Source organism: Aythya fuligula, chromosome 17, assembly GCF_009819795.1.
Source record: "Aythya fuligula isolate bAytFul2 chromosome 17, bAytFul2.pri, whole genome shotgun sequence".
NCBI lineage: Eukaryota > Metazoa > Chordata > Aves > Anseriformes > Anatidae > Aythya > Aythya fuligula.
In genome coordinates, this window is record NC_045575.1 from 4,734,327 (window position 1) to 4,752,174 (window position 17,848).

Here is a 17,848-nt window from a genome sequence, read left to right on the forward strand (position 1 = left end):
GCTCTTTATACTAGGTGTGTAAAGGGAAGAGGACACTGTGGTGGCCAGCACGGTGCCCCACTAGTGTGCTAGGTTAAGGCGGGTGAACACTGCAGAGACCTTCACCTGCAGCGCTTCCCTGCTCTTTGCTGTTGCCACCTGGAATTTATAAAGAACAGAGCTGTCCAGAGACAACCTTAACTTTTCTCTATTGCAGATGTTATCAATAGAGAGGGATGTGGAAAGCAGAAGGGAAGACTGAGTGTAGAAAATATTTCAGGCCAGGACTTCAAATGTGGAAACACTGAGAAAGTATCAGATCAGATACCGGCTGTCATTTCAGATGGGCTTCCTGGGTGTATTTACTAAAAATTAGATGATCCTGCTGGAAATGTTCCCATTGATGGATGCTTCCCTGCTACTGATTCTGCTTTCAGTCTGTCCCCAGGGCTGCCTGTGTCCCTCTGACCCCCAGCACACACACAAACAGTGCAGCACTTGCAATTCATTTGCCTGTCTTGCACACCACCATGCAGAGGACATCAAAAATTGGCAGCTTTTATTTTTGTGTTCAGCATTCCCCATAATACTCTGACTTCTCTGGATCCACCTGCCCTCACTTGCCTGATAAACATCAAAAAAACATTTCATCCAAGAAATATGAAATGATAACTCTGTTTCCATTTTGCAGGGTTCAAAACAGACCTCATTGCTCTGCTCATCACATCTGCCACCTTACTTTTACATCAATCTTATCATGATTATTGCACAAAATTGTGAAAAATCTATTTTCTGCTTCAAAGTAAGAAGCGTAGACGTTTTGTTACAAGGCAGCAAGCTGGAATAAAAAAGACTGATAAATTTCTAAAAATATACAAATTTGAATGGTGCTTAAAATTCCCTAAAAAATATATTTTCAGAAAGTGATTCTTAACAAAAAGCTCTTCTTTGCAATGCTTCAGTATTCTCTCCTAGCAAATTAAGAAAATATGAGGTTTGGTCTCCACCCTTTTTTGCAGACTTGGGCAGGATTTTCTGACAAGACTTGAAGTTCATCTGACTTCCCCAGTCAGTACCTTAGTACAGAGGAGAAAAGGCTGTGATACACCACCTAAGAAAGCCAGAGCACTGCTTTCTGAGATGCTGAAGAAGTTAATGTTTAGAAGCTGATGTTCATACCCAGAATCAAAGAACTGATTTAGCGTTGTTACCCAGTGCCCAGAACGAAGGAAATGCTTAATCATGTCCTCTAGTAGAGAAGCAAAGAGGGTTGAGCTTGGGCTCTCCTTTCTGACCAGCAGCTGCTGTTGACACCAGGCAAGCTGGCATTGAAACTTATTTGCTTGTCCTCTGCTGAAAGCATATGTCTTTGCTAGTAACTGAGATTTAAGCAATCAAAAGGAAAATGAGAATGGAGGCAGGATATGCAGCTCTGTGGTTCAGAAAGATGTGCAAAGTTGAGCTACATGGATGTTCTTTTTGCTCTGTTGGATGAACAGGAAAGGAATGACTTTCAGAACTGGATGGCAAAGCTGGCTGCCTTGATCAGCTCATGCCTCCTCCAGCAGGCAGCAGCATCCCTTCTGTGCGTGCTTCTGTTTTCACAACACATCTGTGGGTCTTTTTCTCCAACTCCACAGAAGCAGGTTGGTGATCTTATGAAAAATGCAGCAAAAATTTTGCCTCTAGTGCTACAGTGGGATGCCTTGCTGTATGGCGTGATTTTTGCTTTTCATAAAAATCACAGAATAATTCATGTTGGAAGGGACTTCTGGAGGTTGCTTGGTCCAACCTGCCACTCAGAGAATGGCCATCTTCAAAGTTACCTTGTGTTGCTCAATGTCTTGTCCAGTTAGTATTGTCACCAAGCATGGAGACCCCCACAGCTTCTCTGGGCCCCTGCTCCAGTCTCTAGCCAACTTATTCTTCCTTTTCTCTTCATTTTCCATTAGATGCAGTGTCTCTCACTGTACAGCTTTTTAAGCAACTCTTTTTGGGAGAAGACAGAAGATTTAGGATGGACTAGCCATAATGTTCCTCAGCTTACCAGCATTCTACAGGACAGCAGGTGCTTAAAGCAGTCTGTGTATCAGCTGCAGGAAGTCTCAGTGTTATTGTAATATCCATCAGTCCAGCCATGAGCACTATACACAGCACTATAACCAGTACTCTAGCTTTCTGAGCTACAGGGTTTTGGAGAGCTCCCTTCATCCAAAATTAATAGTGTCTTCCTCTCTGGGTGTTCTTGGTGAGAGCAAGTGTTATGCCCACAAGACGTTGACAGGTATCTTCTGGGGTGCAGAGCAGATACTTCAAAATAAGTTCTTGAAGCTCAGAAAATAAAAAAAAAAAAAAAAAAAAAAAAAAAAAAAAAAAAAAAGCACAAACTAAACTAACCAACCAAAAAACAAATACAAACCACCCACACCTTAACCAGGATGTTCTGTTGCTGCTGATCTCTGCTAGGTAGTTTTCTGATTTATGGAGACTTCTGAGATTACAGTAACTTCCCCATGTAGCTACTTCTTTAGGCATCTACAACCCTTCGCAATTCTTCAGCAGATGGAGGATGAGGCCCTGAATTGGTTGCCCCCAAGACAGCTAATTTCACAAGGTGCATCTGAAAATTTGCAAGTCTTGTTGTTTGTAATAAAAAGCCTTGGGACATTTGAGCTCTTGGTCATCCCCTCCCTTGGCTTTTTCTGAGAAAATTGCCAGAAATGGACCTAACTATATTATTTCATGCATCATTCTGATGCATGTTCAGTATTGGACATAATAGCTAGAAGTTCCCTTGCTCAAGGGCAGATTTATTTCCCAGCTAACATCTGGCTACAGACTAATCTTTCCTGCAATTTGCCAGTTGCTGGCATGAGTGAAAAAGAGAATTATTGAGCTCTTTACCTGCTTGTATCCAATTAGGCAAAGGAAAGTTGCTGCAAGTAAAAGAGATGCACAAATGAAAGATGTAAATGCCTTCCTCTGTGTTGGCTCCTTTTGGCCAGAGCTTAGTGAAAATGTTGACCCTCATATGAGCAGTGGATAGTCACTAAGAAGACCTAAGATCACCCAGTCCAGAATCTTATTTCTATAAGCAAGAACTCAAAGAAGTACAAGAAGCAAAACAAGCATAGATCAGTCATTTGTGATACCCTCCCTGTTTCTGACAACCAGCAGCTGGGGGATTTCTGAACCAGAGGTTGCATTAGATATCAAAGCCTCCTCCATAGCATAATGTAATGCTATGGAACTTCTGGAAAAAAAAGAAAAAAAAAAAAAAAAAAAAAAAAAAGGAAACAAAACTGAAACAAAACAAAATAGAAACACCAAAACTCTTACTAGACATTATGCACAGCACAAGGACAAGATCATGGGACAAGCATACATTGACCCAGTGTAACTGAGCAGAGGTGAAAACAGTATGACAACTCAACAAAGTATGCTGTCTCTGTGACACCGTATTATGATCTTACAGAGTATAAAACCGATCCCCTTTTAAACAGAAACAGACAGGAGCATCCCTGTCATTCACAGCCAGGAAGACCCATTTACACCACCTCCCCTCTGGCTCAGACACATGGATTTGTTGTCCCTGCCCGCTCGTGGACAGGCAGGCCCTGGGTCACATCGCACAGCCACAAAGCACCTTGGAAGACAAGGAACAAGTCTTCAGGCTTGTAAGTCCTGCACGCATTGCCTTCTTGCCCCTCTTAATGTCCATCTTCCCATAGGTTTATTAGGAATTTTTACTGTCCAAGAAAGAGCTTAGGAAAGAAAGAGGCTGAAGCTCAGGGAGCAAACAGCTGGTGCTCAGTAATGCAGGTATATTGCTACAGTGTGCATGTTTTATAACTTCCTTCCGAGCCCTGCTCCCATAATCAGATTATGAAACCTTAGAATCAAGTTAATGCAAACAAACAGATCATGCAGAGAGCAATAAAAATAAAATATCATAATAAAAAACCTAAATAGAGAACATATTCAGTAAACAGAATGCTGTAAACAAACTAATGTGTCTCTCTGCGACAATATTCGTCGAGATATGGAAGGGCCCCAAGAGATGGCATGAAAACACAGCTGTTCTCTCGTTGCATGAGTTGAAGAGAGGGAGGAGGGACACAACTGCAGCACAGCGGGGTCACACAAGGGACACCTCTGCCCATACTAGTGGATCAGGAAGGTGTCTTCTCTTGGTGCCGCCTCCAAGTGATGCTCTGACTCCCCTTCCAGCTGAGACCCACAGTGACATGATGAGCTGGACAAAATGGAGGCCACCAGCCAGGATGCTCTTGGTGCCAGCTGTGTGTCCACACTGTGGACACAGCATGGTGAGGGGCACAGCCAGCCAAGTTATTGCAGGCAGAGGCTTCAGCAGCCTTTATGGATTTGAAAGGGCTCTACTGATGGTTTGGTGTCTTCTTGGAATTCCTAGACAGGCAGTATGAAAGCTTTAAAGCCCACAGCTGGCATGAATTAAACCACTGGAGGCATATCTGGTGCTTGCATAGCTGGAGACAAGTGCATCCATCTTTGTCAGTCCCTGTAGTACTGTTCCCTCTGCTGAGCACCAGATCAGGCTGAGTGCCAGCTCCAGGACCATATAGGGGTGACCATTTGTGCAGCACAGTCAAGAAGCTCAGCAGGAATGGGAGAGAAACAGACACTGCATCTCTCATAGCATCTCTGAAATTTTTCTTCTCCATGATATTGTCACTGTCATGACAGTGTCAAGCATTTGACACTCTCCTCCATGATATCCTTGTCTCTAAATTGGAAAGACAGGGATTTGATGGATGGGCCACTCAGTGGATAAGGAATTGGCTGGATGGTTGCACTCAAAGGGTTGTGGTCAATGGCTCAATGTCCTGGTGGAAATCAGCAACTAGTGGTGTTCCTCAGGGCTCAGGATTGGGACCAGCACTGTTTAATATTTTTGTTGGTGACATGGACAGTGAGATCGAGTGCACCCTCAGCAAGTATTGCAGCACCTCTTAGAAAAAAAATGTAGGTTTTAAAATGACTAAAAGCAGAATCATCTTTATTGTCATGACTGCATGAATACAAGCCTGCCAAAGCAACCTCTTTCCTTCAGTCATGCTGTAGGCCTTAGGAGTTACCTCTCTTCCTTTGCTCTCATTATAAGGAAATCCCATGCTGAAAACCAGCTCAGACAAAGTGTGGCATTCTGATAAACACCTGCTGTAGAAAGGCCTGAGGTCACAGACTGTTTGGGGCAATGATTTTATCTGCAAATCTACTGATTTGAAAGATCCACAAGAATTTGTGACAGTTTCCTATTCCACAGAACTGCTTAATTATTATAGTAGAACACAAACCTTCTTCCCAAAATTGTTTGCTTGTCCAAGGGTCTCCTGAATGCTTCTCTGCTCCTGAAAGTAGGCCTCTGGCTCTGGGTCTCCTGGAGCACATCCTGTTCTTCCAGATAAGTGCTGTGCCTAGACAGTATCCATATGGATCAACAGAGATCAGACCAACTGGGAGTTGATTCAGGTTTAATGCTTACCAATGTGTTGTTTATTCAATTAATTTGCCCCTCTAGCTCTTCTCAAATCATCTCTCTAAGAGCTGCACGAGTTTTACAAATGTGTTCATGATTCAGAGTTGTTTGACAATTCAGTTGTGCTTCCCAACAGTCAGCCTTAAGGATGCATGATAATTTTCCAGACTGAGTATTAGTCTAATCACTCACTAAAAGTTCATTCATTATCTGCCTGTGTTACAGAACGCTGCCACATTTCACTGTATTTCTGCTGGTAGGGCAGCCCTCCAAGTCACTACCATGTGTCATCTCCAGGCCTCTTCACAATCCTGACTGCTGTAAAGACTTCTACAAAAATAATATATATGCCTCTGTTGGGGTCATCAGGCTGGTGTGGTGTTCAGTGATTAAGCTATGGGGCATCCTTTCTGCAAAGAGTTTTACCTTTTTGCTAGAAAGTCCAGCCACAGCAGTCACTCCTGGAACAGACTTCTGTCTCTCCTAACACTGATGTATGTGAAGACCACCACAGTGTCCAGTCTCAGGTTTTCTTTTAGGATTCGATGGCCCCAGCTCATCAGTTCTCCCTTGTAGGCTGTGTTGCCCAGACCTTCAATGATTCTTGATGCTTGCCTTTGTATTTAGTCTGGCTCATCCACATTTCCACAGTATGGTGCTGAGGTTTAGGTTTAGGGGTATTTTTGGTTTGTTTCTTTTCCTTTTTTTTTCTTTTTTCCTTTTTTTTTTTTTTTTTTTTTTCCCTGTAGGAATCTGTATTTTTATACAGAACAAGGGATTTCTGTGATCGCTGATGTCCTATGTCCCCATGTAGGGAAGCTTCTGTGGATAAAAGGATGAAATGCTGCTGACCTACTGGATCCTGGAACAGCCTGTTCTGCACAGGAGCAAAGAAGAACAAGGTTTGGAAAGTATATAAACAGCATTACCCCAGTAGAAGACGAGGTGGAGGCAGACATTCAGAAACTTTAACCATTTTCAGTCATCTTGGGTCTGCCGGAAGGGTGGAAGAGGCCGGGACTTGGAACATGTCACTGACTTGCCGCCATGCCAGGAAACCTCCTGCATTGCCCGCTGCTCATTATCAGTTAAGCCTTGATATTTAGGGCAGAGGAAACCATCCACTTCCAGCACTTTTGATTGGCACTTTTAAAGACAGTATTTTTATAGACGAGCCTTTACCAAACCTGTGATCGTGTGTCAGTTCATTTCAAGCCTCTCTACAAGCTAGGGTTTTGCTCTGAAAATGTTCACTTTACTTAGCCTACTATTACTGTTTATGCTCTTAAACTTTTATTGAAAAGCAGTTTACCACCTCCTGGAAGAGCTTTGCATGCCTTAACAGGCACTACAAACACAATTTGCATGTGAGCTGGGTCCTAGGTTCTCACCAGGCATCTGATGCATGACAGGGAAATTTGTGTTTCTGTGCCTGATGCACATCTGATGCTTCTGCTAAAATGAAGCTAAGAAAACTTATATAAAAAACCTACTTACAAACATCATTTTAGAGCTGACCAATTTTCTGTAAATTCTAGCTTGATTAGGAAAAAGGGAGAAATTAAATGAGCAACCCTGCTAGCAGCTGGTCTTGGGAGCAGTATAAAGCAAGTCTGCCTAGCAAAGCGGGGAAGTCTGGAAGGGAAGCATCAGGCACCCACTGTGATGAGCTGACCCTCAGTGCCTATGCTGAGCATTTCCAAAACAACACTTCTCAGTCAGAGCTTTTCCAGAGGAGACTTCAAATGTGGGTCAGGTTGACAATGGGGTCCCAGCTCTGTGAAGATCTGTCTTTGGGGCCATGCACAAGCCACTGTCAGGAGACTCAGAAGTACCCTGAGCTTTCAATTAGGAAATTTCTACTGCACAGAAAGGGCTTGGGGCTTTGTGGAAAATGTTATCTAAGGACAGCTTGGATAGTGCATGGCAAGATCCTCCCACACGTATGGGACATTTCTGTTCTCGGGAAGGCTTATTCTGCTCTATGAGGGCTGTTCTGAGAGAAACCTCTTCTCTTCCCAGGTGCATTGAGTTCAGATGAGTAAGTAAGTGAGTGCCATTCCTGGTAAGTGGTGTGCTGTAAGGACAAAACTGTGGGGAGCCAGGAGTGAGTGAAGTATAGAGCTGGAAAATTCTCGCTCAGAAGATTGCACATAGGTACAAAGCATGTAATTCATCAGTCAAAGCTCAGGAACTGGGGAACTCCAGACATGAGTTGCATGCTAAGGCCTATTTCTAATTTAGTTATTCAGAGCTTAATGTGGCCATGTAAAACACATGCCAATAGTGTAGGCCAATACAGCTGAAAAAAAGAAGAAAAAAAAAATGAGGTTGCTAAAAATGTTTTCCAGGGGCTTTGTTGCTGGAGTGCTCTACTTGGTTGTCCTTGCTGCACTCATCACAAGTTGAGGACTGCACACACCTCAAAGAAATCAATATGAAACCTGAGTGAGCAATGCTTTGAGCAGACCCTCAAGTGCCAAGTGGATCAATGTAGGGCATACAGTTAACTAGTCACTCCAGGTGTCTGCTTGCTGACAGGAGGAAGAACCAGGAAGGATAGCAAAGAATATGTCATTTTTTGTGATTTTCTTCAAGCAGAATCTCAAGACTAAGAGCAAAAGCAAATTCTGATTTCAGTTAGGTTCTTGATTTCCCTTTACTTCCAGAAATCAAGATTATAGAAACTGGGCTTATACTGTAGAAAAAAAAAAAAAAAAAAAGAGAGAGAGAGAGAGAGAGAAAATATTTATTTTATTTTATTTTATTTATTTATTTATTCATCTAGAGATTATAAAAAAGTGGGGATGAATGAGAACAAGTACATAATAGATGTTGCCTCATAATTGGTTCTGAACCAATTGAGAAAACTGAGAAAAAAATTGAACTGGAAAGGTGGTGCTACTTTAAAGTAGGAAAAATATATTTTGTAAATATGAAAATAATATTATCAAAGCAACATTTATTTTTTTTTTACACAGGGAAGGGTGCAATTTTAACTCCTATCATTACTTCTCTGGAAACTATATAGTTTTTTTGTGTTTTTTTTTTTAAGTGTTTTTCTGGGAAATTTTTCATGCTGGAGAGGAAAGAGAGCTTGAACTCTTTCTCCCAGTGCTTCTCTGAGCACACCCATTTGAGCTCATAACTTAGAAAGAGGATGGAGAACGTTGGTTTTACCTCAGCTACCAGCTGGGCTCCCCAGATGTACATAGGCAGAGACGGCACCTGCAACAAGGACTGTATTTCAGGGTGAAGCAACTGAAACGAGGTTATCTCACCCCTTCACACCTCTTAGCATCTGCATTTGGGGCTCCCTTTGTAGGCATCTGAGACTGACCCAAGGAGCTGAGCTGCTCTCTGGATGTGCCTGCTCCTTCCTTTGGTTGCACAGGAAGAGAGCACAGAAGTGGATGTCCAGCTGTGTGAAGTGGTGGGCTGGAGAAGATTGCTTTCACCACATCTCCTTTTGCATAAATCTCAAATCTCTTCTAGTAGGCTGCTGATGTTCTGCTTACAACATCCTATCTTCTCCCAGCCTCTGGGGCATTACAAGAAAAAGGGGCAAGTGGTGCTCGCAGATGCTTCCCAGCCATTAACCATCACAGGCTCTGCTGCCTCTCCTGGAGCTGGCAGGGTAGGGATGCTTAGATCTTTTCTACCATCTAGGAGTGACTCTCACACACAACTTTTGTTAGTCATATAACTAAATATGATCTGGCATTGTTGTAATTCTTTCTCATGAGGATGAATAAGAAAGCGGCATATAAGATGATGGCAGATTTATTCAAAGGGAAACATTTCAACAGCGACATTGTTGCTGTAGAAGTATCAAAAAATATATGTGGCTTTTTTTTACCCTAAATGCATGAATTTTTCCTAATAAGACCAAATTCTGTCTATTCTACTCAGAGAGAAATGTAAAAAAGACTGCAGAGAAAGGAAGCCTATGAAATATCAATTTGTGGAGTAGGTTTGTGTAGTATTCTAAGGCTTTTAGTATTTCTAAAGGAAGATCAAGTTTCTGTTCAAGCAGTTTTTCCAACAATGAAAATAATTTGCTACAAAAATCAACCCCTTCTGAACTTTCTCTCAGTTCTGGAGTTCTGTGATGACATGACTCAATGCTATTTTCAATTATCTCCCTTTGACAATGAAGCACAGTATTGTCCTTTATATCAAGGTTTTGACAAGAGCCTTCACGCTTTCATGCAGCAGTTGCAATTCAGATGTTTTCTTTTGCTCCTAATGTTTTAATAGACCCTTCCACCGAGCCCATCTCAAAATGAAATGAATTTAATTTAGATTAAAATGAATCAAAATGGGACTTTAAAGCCTTTTTTTTTTCTTTCTGAAGAAATATAGTATCAAGAGAATCTTTGAACACAAAGGAATCCCCAGGTGAGAAGATAATTTGGGCAACAGATTGCACCGTGCTCAGAAGACAAGGCCCTGGGGATGGGACAATCTAATGCTTCACTCTCTGCTGATAGACGTTGTGGAAATATCCAAAGCAACTGTGATTCTTTTGATCTAGGAATAATCACCTTTTTTTCCAAGAAGGCCTTCAAGTGAGATAGACTAGGAATTTGTGTCTCTGATTCCCAGTTCCAGCTCAGTGAGCCATATGCTGAGTCCTCAGCTAACCTGGGGAGAGGTCATTCTGATGAGAAATTCAAAATACCTCGGCTTTACATGATCCAGACCAGGGTTGCGTTGTTATTACTGCAGACTGCAAATACTTGAAAAACAGTTACAAATATGATGCAGCAGACCTATTCCCAGGAGTGGCAGATCATTAAAAAAAAATAAAAAATAAAAAATGATAAAGATGTGAAACAGTGAAACAGCCACAGCCTGGGAGCTTCAATTTGGACATTAGGAAAAGCTTCTTTAACAGGAGTGTGGTGCAGCACTGAGAGAGTGTTTCAAAGGGGTAGAAACATCTCAGTCCTTGAACATCTCTAATTACCTCTAATCTTTGGCAATACTCCCAGTTAGAGTGAGAAGCTGGGCTAGAGATCCCCAATGGTTTCTCCCAACCAGCCTTTCTATGCTTCTGCAACACCTGACAAGCCACTGGCAGAGACAAGCTGAGAGAGCTCAGCATAACATAAGGGATAAATGTCATGCGAAGGCACTCCCAGAAGGCTCCATGCATGAAGACCTGTGGGCCCTAATTGTTGGAGAAACACCAGAAAGCCAGTCCAGGTGGAAGCTTGGCTAGAGATGGTTAGAGAAAGCCTGTTTCTAAAGTGATACACCAGTGTAAGCCAGGGAGCAGCAATGTTTCCCAGGATAATTACATTATGTTATCCAAGCACTTTTACTGAGCACCAAATGTAACTGCAGGGCGCAATCTGCCACGACTCTCTGCAGATAAATGCTTTGTAAATGCCAGCCACAAATATCCCACTTATTTGGGCTGTGGATGTGATTTCAAAGGCTTCCCACAAGTGAGAGAGTAGCAGCTTGCTCAGGAGAACCCCGGAGTGCTGCAGAGGTGACAAGGAACAAAAGCTGGTCTTCTGCTCAGCCTGTCACCTCTGACAGACACAAATACCCCCAGAAAATGCAGATCCCCAAACACAGAAGCTAACTAGGAGCTATTTTATGCTTCTTATTCTGCTGCTGGGGCAAACTGCTGACACTGCAATTAATTCTGTGTAAAGAACGTAGGCTGAGGTAGGAGACCAGAGACTTCCACAGCTGTTCCTCCATGGTATGCTTTGCCTGCTGAGCACACACAAAAGTCTTGCTTGGCCACCCAGGCTGTGCCATGGTCCTCACCTGCTCTTTTATTGGGCATGTATCAATCATAGCATGTTATGTCGCTGGGAACTGCCATCAGAAATAGCTTCTGGCTGTTCCATGATTCAAACATGATGCTGGTGGCATCCCATTGTGTCATAGGTGGTGGTGACAGCATATGCAGGAGATGGCAACTTTGGGAGGTATGCCTGGCCATGCCAGAACTTGGCAGCATGTTTCTTTATGAGCTGAGACAAGCTCATGGGCAGAAACATGAAGTCTCTGAATGTTCTTGAGACCCTTTGCAGTAAGAGAAAAGGAGATTTATTATGAAATGTGAATCCCAGTAAGGTTTGTGATTTCTCACCAAAGATGTTTGTTGGCCAAACTGTCTTGTGCCCTGTGCACACACAGCTTGCTTGAGCCCTTACTACTCTCCTCCTTTCCCTCCTTCCTGCTTCCAGTTTTAGAGTCTCCCTATCTTTGTGAGCATTGCTATTAACTTCACGCTTCATAATTGGCACTTTAAATGCAGATGAATGGCAGCAGAGAATTGCATCACAGGTCTCTGAGAGCAGGCCGCATTTGATGCCTCTTAGCTCAGCAGAACTTTGTCATCACTGTAGGAGCAAAGCTGAAATCATCTGCTAAAGGATGGGTACAAATGCCTTATGCAACAGAATCTTCCCCACTATCCTTTACATGTGAAAATGGCTTGAAACTCACTCATTTGCCTGCTTATTCTTCCAAGGATCTTTGTTCTGCAAGGGACCTTAAAATGATCTGCTATTGGCAAAGTCATCAGAAGAAAATTTTAACTTTTCTAATAGAGAACCAGCAATTATGGAAATTGACTGTTTTCAGTGACAAAGTGCTGATGAGACCAACAAATATAATTTTGCAAATAATTATCACATTGAGGCTTGATGTGTTATGATTAAAATCTTCCACATTGCAGAGAAAAAGACCTGTCAGGTGCATTTCAATTTGACCACAAAAAAAAAAAAAAAAAAAAATATTGTCAGTAAAATATTTACTTGACAACCATTTAATGACCTCTGGTTATCCATTTAGGGTCTATAACACCCAGTGAAGTATTTGTAGTCCATGCAGTAACAGAATCATAGCAACACATTAGGAGGGAGCAGAAATAATTGAGGTCTGGAGGGGCTGAATGCAAGGAATGATTAAAAGAGATACTTATGCATAATGACTTGAGAGGGAACATAATAAGTTTCTTGGAGGGTGTACATAACAAAAAGATGGGATTTGTTTAGCGTTGCACACTGGGGCATAATTAGAAGTAATAGGATTAAATTTATGCATGGAAAAATAATCTGATTATCGAGAATCATTTGTAACTATGAGAAAGAAGTTGCATCTGCAAAGGGTTAAGTGATACTAACAAGTTTGCAGCACCTTCCCTCTAGGCATACTCCTGCTTCAGTGGCTCTAGGACTGGAGCACTTCCAGCAGGTTGTTACAGGCCTCCTACAGCACATCCCTTGGGCAGAGATGCTCAAGAGGCTCCGTCTTTGCCAGTGCTGTTTAAACTAGTCCCTTTCCTAGGAACACAACTGTTCCAGTGGAGAGAGGATGCTGTTCCAATGGGTCTCTTTCTCTACAGTCTCCAGGGATCGCACGCTTCATCAGCAGGGGTGTCCTGGGAGTGGAGATGGGCGCAGAGAATGAGGAGGCACCAGCCCCACTCAGAACAGGGGCCAGAGCACTAGTGAGGCTGCAGAGCTTGGTAGGATGAATCCATAACTGGATTCAATCCATAACAGCACAATGAATCCATAACTCAAGGCACACAACATGTTTCTATTAGGAGGTGGATCAAAGCTCTTTCTCCTACTGAAAGACCTTGTGGAAGAAGGGAAGACAGTTGAAACTAAATGTAATGGTCTCATTAAAGTGCTGAATGATTTTTATTCACCTAAGAATTATGTCCTTACTGAAAGACATGATTATTTCCAAGACCGCAGGCAACATCCAGATGAAGAGATGTCTGAATCTATAACAAGCCTGAAAGGCTTAACTTCCACGCACACATCCAGCCTGACAGCAGAACAATAGCTGACTGTTTGGTGTGTGTGTGCATGCATTAGTAGCGCAATAGCAGCAAATCATGCTGTGCAGCCAAAAAGGGAGAAAAAATGGACATTCAGTGAAATTTAGAGAAATATGGACATAGCAGGAAAAGAACAATCTGGTCTACACATCAGATCTTGAGACTGTAACCACTAAATAGCCAGAGTACATCCTGCAGGTGTAATGCTATGGTAGTCTGAACCTCCAAACTGGGAGCCCCACTGGAGTGCACCAGACTCTTTTTGTTGTGTGCAGGCAGGCAGGTAAGAGGAGTGATGGTGTACGCCAGAGCTCTCACCCTGTTACAAAACTGGGATGTCACACATCTGAACCTGTGAACTGGAAAAACTCACCAGTCTGGGATTGGTGTGGGGGATTCTGTTCCTGAGAAGCTGAATCCAAATCGCCAGAGGCTCTGGGATACTGACCAACCTGGACTGACCATCTGGATCCCTGGTCTATGCATTGCAAAAGAACCTACCTCTCTGACCTGGAATCATTCCCTCAGTTCACCAATGTTTGCGTCACCACTGACCTTGTGATATTGTCTGAATGATGTTCACAAAGTGCCTGCAGCTGTACTCCAGAGTTTGTAGTCTTCAACACAGCATATGCCTCGTGCTAGGTTTTTATAGCCCATGCTAAATTCTCTGCCAGCACACTCCCCACTGTTGATGCTTGAACTAGCTCTGTTGGTGATGTCTTTCCTTACTAGATGAAAAAAAAAAAATGCAACACAAGGTCATCTGTCTTCTATAATCACATCACCTCCTTGTCCTCCTCCTAATGAGCCAAATAGATTGAGCTCTGAAATCACTCTGTGTAAGGCATTTTCTTTAGTCTTCAAATCACTGTTTCCTACAACCTTCCCCATCTTTTTACAGACATTCAGAAGGTCAAGGCTGGAACTGAGGTGCCTGGTAAGAGCCCTTCTCTCCCTGGTGGAAGGGGAGATGTGCCAGAGCTGTGGTGACACTCATGTTGCAACAGGAATTTACTAGGTTAATAGTAGTAACGGTAATGATCTACATAACTGGAATAATTGCATATCTTCAGCTTACAGATGTCAACAGGAACAAAGTAAAACAAAATGAGAATGTCCATTGGAGAATATTGTCATATTCATGAATATGCACATATAAGTGTTTGATGCTCAGATGGATGTGGTTCCAGCAGGCAGCCGTACAGTAAGGAATAAGCAAAAGTAATGTGAAGTCCAAAACTGTAAAAATTAAGTTCTTCATGACAAGACAACTTCTTGCCCACAGTATGCCTGAGAGGCCACTGGGCTACTGCTCCTACAGAAGCCATATTAGAATTTTATAATCACAAATGATGACTACGTAAGAGACAGCTACCTATTTTTGTTATCTTTCAATCTCACGTCTCTCTATGGCAAGGATGTCCCGTATTTTATTAAATCAATATCCCAGAGTGTGGAGTATGGATTTTGCTGGCTTCAAGCAATAAGAGCCTTGAAGCAATCAAAAGAAAACAAACAGGGGGATTTACCTTCTCTTGTGGGGATTCATTTTTAACTCCTAGCAGCATGTTGGATACATTCTGTTGAATGTTATGAGTAATATTTTTTGATCTATTGTTTCACCTTCTCTAAGGCATATTTTATTTCAGAACAACCTTCTTCTGATGCTTTAGAGGTCCTTCTGGCAGATTCTTGAGCTGAATCACATCTTTGTCTAACTAACCCTTTAAGGACAAAAAATACCCACACTTTTCTTGGGTGAAATAGCACCATGATAATCTGGGGTAATATTTAATTCATTGACATGCTGGGGAGAAATCCTTCTGTTTTGTGTCCCAGTGTTAGTATTCTCATGTACAAGGATATAAAATAGCTTTCAGTGTCTTTGTCTTTTGTTTTTAACATGGGATCTGACCACTTCTTCCAGGAATTACACAACAGCCATGGCCAGCTCCTCAGGAACAACTCAATCTTCTGAATTTTCCACACTGTAATTCCTGGGCAGAAAGGAAACTCTTCCACCACCCAATACAGTCTCCACATACTAATTGCCTCTAAACAAAACCTTCTCTCTACAAAAAAAATCCCACTACAGGGCATATCTGTTCAACACTGAACATTTGCTCATACACAAAATCAAAACAAACAGAAAAAGAATAAGGAAGAATAGATGTAAGAGTGCCATCTGGTGACACCTGCCATAACCTTATATCATAGACAGCTTCTTCTCTGCAGTGCAGAGTGGAAAAATTTAGGGACAAGATCGAGAACACCAGAGGAACCAGTTTTACAAAACTGATCCATTTTCTCCAAGAAATCAGTCAACTTATGTAGGTAACACAAATTGGTAGCTGAGGTCTAAACTCTTCAGAAATCCAGCCCCAGATGTGTAAATATGACTGCACAGTACATGTGTAATAATCACAGCCATGCATGCAAATTGAGTAATTGTCCTTGTAAATGGCTAATTAGGTACATTGGACATGGAACTGGGAAAACTGTGCACACAAATTAAGCCTGCACTTTTGTGCTGAAGTGGGCTGAAAAGCTGTCTCTGGGTTTCTTACCCTAATTTACTCTAGATATTAACATCTTGTATTTATGCAAATGTTTGACATGCCTGAATGTTTTGAAATGCAATCATGATAATTTGAACATGACCTAATGTCATAGCATGACATGGAACTGGCCCTTCTTGTCCAAAAGAGGTTAATTTCTATCATTGCCCAAATTAATCCATTTTTCTATTGGGAATCTGCTCTATTTAAGAATACAGAAGTCCAGGGCATATTTCAGAGAGAAGCTGCTTGGAGTTGTCTATTATTTGGTGCATATCTTCACATTATCCCCACCCACCTGTAGGGACAGTTCAGGATCACAATTTTCATTTAAAAAGGGCTTGAGTGGAATATCATCTCTGCTTGCTGCACTAGAACTTCACTGGAGCAGATAAGGCTTGAGAGACCTAGTGACTATTCTGCTGGAAACTGTCTGGTAGCCATAAGGAATAGCACCACATGTTAAGGATAAATTATAAACCACTGCAAAAAGAAACATGGGAAAATTAAACCAGGGGTTATGGGTGAAGGGCTTTTTAGGGGTAAGGGTTAGGGATTAGGGCTTGTGTGTCTGTGTGTGCATGCGCATGACTGCTTTTGTCCTTTACATAGTCTCCTCTTTAGAAAAGATGAGACAGCTCACAGAACTATGCTCCCTGGCATGTCTTTGATATGCACCAAATGACACTGGCCCAAATCAGTTCGGGCATGGTTTGGGAGTAGAACTGGGCCAGGGAACATTCCCAAGAGATTTTCAGTGTGCAACCACTCTGTTCAAGAAGGAAGGAGACTTTGTTAGCAAAAGCACAACTCCTCTGCTCCAGCTCAGATACTGGGCACATGCTGGGGTGTTTGCAAAGTCCAGGACATTGAGAGCCACTGGGCTGAGCTGCTGAGATGCTCTGCTGGGAGTCAGTTCAGGTTGCTGCCTACCTGAAAATATGAAAACATGATCTGGGGCTTTGGGAAGTTATTAAAGGTGAGGGCCAGAGCTCCCATTCTGGGTATCCAATGCAGGTATCATAATCTCTAAGGTACAGGGGGTAAAAGGTGACAAAGAGGCATATTTCATTTCCTAGAAAGTCAGTAGGTAAAAATGCCATCTAAATCAAACTGTAGCAAGCCAAGGAGCAACCCATGACCGATGAGTGCTCACATACATGATTCATACACAAAGTGTATCAGCCATCCCAATGCAGAACACAGTCCTCACCTGAAAATAGACCCCTCCAGGATGGTGATTCACTTGTTTCAAAATACAGCCTATGGACAGGAAGATGGTTTAACAAGACTGAGTGCACGTCCCTCTCTCCTTGCTCCAGCACATAGTTATGCCTCCTCCTTGCTGTGCTGTCATATTTAGGACAGCAAAAAGGCTTAATGGAGAAGTGTGATACTACCCAGACCTGCCCATTTTATCTGTGTCTATCCATATTTTTAGGCAACTCAGTGACTCCATGAGCAGTAATAAATCCTGCCCAGTCCCCCCAGAACTACAGAAAGTTCATCGCTGCCAGATGTGAGTCCTCATGCTCAGCTGTGCATTCCTGACAGTCTGTCCTTCTGCCAGGCACACAGAAACCTTCTTACCAAGCCTGATCCCTGCTTTTCTGCCAAGAGGAGCATAGTGTATAACCCAAGGACAGACAGCACTGGGGACACTGCCCACTGCCCAAAGCATCCCACTTGCACTATATTGCACACCAGTCCAACTTCACCTCTAATGCACTAACTCCAGTTATTCACTGCCAGTGTCACTCACCTCCCATTTGCCACACATGATCTTGACAGAGATCTTGGCTGTTGTCTCTGGGCATTTTCCTCTGGACTAATTTAGCCTTTCTATCACTAAGTTTTGTTAATGATGATAAACAACATGGTGTGCTGGCTGAAATGGTTTTCTGTCACTCTGGAAAATTTAGGACACAGGGATCTGCAAAATATGACCTCAATTTAAGTCCATCA